At 44.4% G+C, this 3,920-nt stretch overlaps 1 non-coding gene across 1 annotated transcript; it reads left to right on the top strand.

Moving 5' to 3' along the window:
- The first annotated feature begins 2,021 nt into the window (after window positions 1-2,021).
- On the top strand, window positions 2,022-2,141 carry LOC138141132 (5S ribosomal RNA). Its single transcript, XR_011163016.1, has one exon. It is a non-coding gene; the product is annotated as a 5S ribosomal RNA (ribosomal RNA).
- Window positions 2,142-3,920: the final 1,779 nt, after the last annotated feature.

Here is a 3,920-nt window from a genome sequence, read left to right as displayed (position 1 = left end):
TCTTGGCTTTCGCTGCGGCGGCGGAGGCAGCGACGGCGCTCTTCTTTTCGGCAGCAGTCTTCTTCGCTTTGGGGGAGGCTTGTTTTTTGGCTGTCTTCGAGGAAGCCTTGTCGGAAGTCGTCGCGACGGCGGTACGTTTGGCGGATGATTTTTTCGTCTTGGATGCGGCGGACGAAGCGGGTTTCCTCTTGTCGGAGGCGGAGGCGACTTTGGCACCACCGGAGGTGGACGAGGCGAGCTTGAACGAACCCGACGCGCCCTTACCTTTCGTCTGAACCAGAGATCCCGACGCCACGGCGCCTTTCAGATATTTCTTGATGAAAGGGGCGACCTTTTCGGCGTCGACTTTGTAATTTGCGGCGACGAACTTCTTGATGGCCTGAAGAGACGATCCTCCGCGTTCCTTGAGTCCCTTGATGGCGTTGTTTACCATCTCGGATGTCGGAGGATGGGACGGTTTCGCCCTGGGATTTTTCGCTTTTTTCTCTTTCTTCGCGTGGGATTGAGGGGTGGCAGCGGAACCGGTGGTGACCGATGATGCTGTTTGATTTTCGACGTCGGCCATCTTTCACGTTAAAACGTTAAAAGTTAATAATAATTATTGAAAAAACACTTGCTCACACACGTACACTTCGAGCACCTCGTGAACGAGAATTGAACAAAAAAATTTTCTAAGTCTTTATAAAATAGTCGCCACTGCGGACGGAAGACTGAACGCGCACCGCGTCCGCCGTCGAAGAAATTGCAGGCCTCGGAATCGTTGCCCGCGTGATGGCATCGTCCTCTTTCCTCGATCACCATCGCCACCGTGTGATCAAGCTGGCCGAACTCGGTTTCCGAAGTTTCCCTGGAGATAGCGAAGTTCGTCTCGGAACGTCGGTGGGTTTCGAATCAGGTACATGCCCCTCCAACCACCAGCCCTAAATCCGGGTCGTCACGGTTTCGATTCGGGACCGACGGTTTACGTCGGCGGTGCGGGGTAGACGCGTCGATTCCGGGAATCCATATTTCGTTCGCCGAAATATTGGTCCATCTCTTCCCGGAATACCGCGCCACCTTCTCGATTTTACGACATCTTCGCGTCGCCAAACGCTTCCGAAACGGTCGAAGCACAGAAAGGACCTGGTGTTCGAACCGAGGCAATTCCGACAACAGGATGCCGCGAACCGCCTCTCCGACGTTCAGGTCGATCGTTTTCGGCGGAAGTTGAAACGGGACGAGTCGACGACGGGTCCCGTTGCCGTCCGGACCCTTCGGGACGGCCGAAAGTCCGTCGAGAGGATCATCCGAAAGGAGACGGTCTTCATCGTCCGACCGATGCCGCACCTACGAGTTTTCCGATATTTTCTTCGACGGATCTTCAGGTTTTCTTCCTTTCTTCCGTCTTTCTCTCTTCGTAATTTCGTGTCCGACCTGCGTCGTCCGAAGTCGGGGTGAAGATCGAAGAAAAAACGCCAAAAATAACAACTCGTCAGCCACGCACACCGCGTTCGAATGTCTAACGGTCCAACTTGGATTTTCGAAGATCGCCGAATCCGAGGGACGATAAATAATAATAATAATAATAATAATGGTAATAAATAATAATGTTAATAATAATAATAATGATATGATGATTATAACGATAATTATTATAGATAGGTAAATAGAAACACAGGTCTCCTCTCGAAAATCGGAACTTCCTGATATTACTTACATATTTCGGTCGATCCAAATGTGGGAATCTCGTCGTCGTCGGAGCAAGCAGCGCGGTAGGTGGGGTGAAATTCTGGATTTTCCACCGCCGCCGGCGGTCGAAAAATGTGCGACGCGGGAGATCGCCAGTCCGTCTAGTAGTCTCTCTTGTCGTTAGAGCGTGACGTGGTGGTTGTTGTGGGATTTCCCGTTAGTTCGGTCCGACGTCGGTCGTCAGAGGGTAAGTGCATACGGAAACGAAACGCATCGCGTTTTGATGTTCATATTCGTGCATCGGAATGTTAAAAGCAATATATTTTACACCAACGATCACACCTAAACACCACGGCAACGGCCATACCACGTTGAAAAGCACCGGTTCTCGTCCGATCACCGAAGTTAAGCAACGTCGGGCGCGGTCAGTACTTGGATGGGTGACCGCTTGGGAACACCGCGTGCCGTTGCCCCCCAACACTTTTTGTTTTTTTTTGAAATCCATAGCAACCACCGAACCGATTTGTTTTTCGTGCAGGTATTCGGAAACATGCACAGACCCGTATAATGTAGATTCATAGCTTTAAGTACTAGATAATTAAGAAAACAATTTTTTTTGTCGATTAATTGTAAACAATTGCAGAATAAAAACTCGTCAAACGGTAAAGGTTGTCGTTCGATCACCGAAGGTAAGCCACGCGGGCAGCGGTCAGCACTTGGACGGGTGACCGGTTCATTATATTCCTTCCGTGAGTTTAACAAAGATAACATATGCAAATGTCGTAAGTGCGACGAGGAAGACGGCGATCTTTTAATGTAAAAAAAATATATATTAGGTTACGCGTACATGCCACTTTGACTGCTGCTTTATTTTTTTGGTTTTTAAATAATTAGAGATCTGAATTCAACATATCAGTTCTATGTTATAATGGACAGACAATGTTGTATTCTTGGCCCCTAACACGTTAAGACCAACATAAAAACTAGAATAACTTACCATTCGTTAAACGTTAAACAATTTCGAACCACGTTTTTTTGAGCTCGAACAAACTCATAACACAACACTCATTTATTAGTCACTGGACCATTGTAAAACGAGAAGAGAGAAAAACCATGCGAAACTATTTTTAAAACGAAGAGAATAAAGGTTTTAAATGGTAGGGCTGTATGACAGACTTGTCAATTATCGTGGGGGGTACGGCTGAGATTTATGACGAAATCGAGCGGCGCCGGCGGTCGGTCACTTTCACGAAAGAGGTCTAAACACGGGTCGTTTACGATACCCTCTGGTTACTAGAAAAGTTCTAGACAGATGTTTGTCGGCTTTTCGAGGTATTTATTTGTGAGTCCAAAGACTCAATGGAGTAATATCGGACTGAAATTCCAAGATTTTGCTGTGTAATCCAAAAAACTATGTTCCTCGTAACATTTAACGATGTGTTAATTCAACTATTATTTTAATTTTTCGTATACGTATTTATACTAAAAAGTACAGCGCTTCCAACAGTGAATTGTGAATTGAAAATGTTTCAAAGAAAGATCGATAGTTTTGAAAAAAATTACATATTAATAAATTTAGATAGATTTAGAAGTATACATTGCACTTACTTTTCAAAATTATTGTACTTCTGATTTGGTTGAAATAACATAATATGTAGCAGTCATAGTCTTGTGTACATTGCAGTCGCGGCTGGTGTTGGGTAAAACCTTTATTTTTTAGGGGGTCATTACCCAAATGACCTCATGGACCAGCCGTTCCTGTTAGGTTTTATATATCAAATTGATTCGTCTGTCTTTTTCATCATGCCTTCGAAAAGCGAGCTCCTGTTTCGCCAAAGTAACTGTGACGTCAATTAAATACGATAATAAAATTCGGTTTTTCCGAACTTATTGTGAGTGAGAGCAGTGAGAGCATCTTCTTTTCGTATCCCACCTCCACCCGGCGGCAGTAGTGCAGTGCTTATCAACATAATTACCGGCGTCTCGCCTCCACATTTTGACTTTTTTGTGTTTTATGTGTTCTCTAAGTCCAAAATTTTTAAATTTTTAAAAAGAGATTGCGGTACTATTCCTGTTGCTGAAATTATAATAATATATTTATTAATTTTTGTATTATATGTCTGTGTTATATTGTGTGAATTTGGAACAGCTATATCTAAAAGATATGCTTGCTTTTGTTGTTTATTTAAAATAATAATGTCTGGTCTGTTATGCTGAATGTGAATGTCAGTTAAAACTGTGCGATCAAAATA

The sequence above is a fragment of the Tenebrio molitor genome, unplaced genomic scaffold (assembly GCF_963966145.1).
Source record: "Tenebrio molitor unplaced genomic scaffold, icTenMoli1.1 SCAFFOLD_966, whole genome shotgun sequence".
In the NCBI taxonomy this organism is placed as follows: domain Eukaryota; kingdom Metazoa; phylum Arthropoda; class Insecta; order Coleoptera; family Tenebrionidae; genus Tenebrio; species Tenebrio molitor.
Note: the sequence above shows the minus strand (reverse complement) of the source record. Positions and strands in the feature narration are given on the sequence as shown.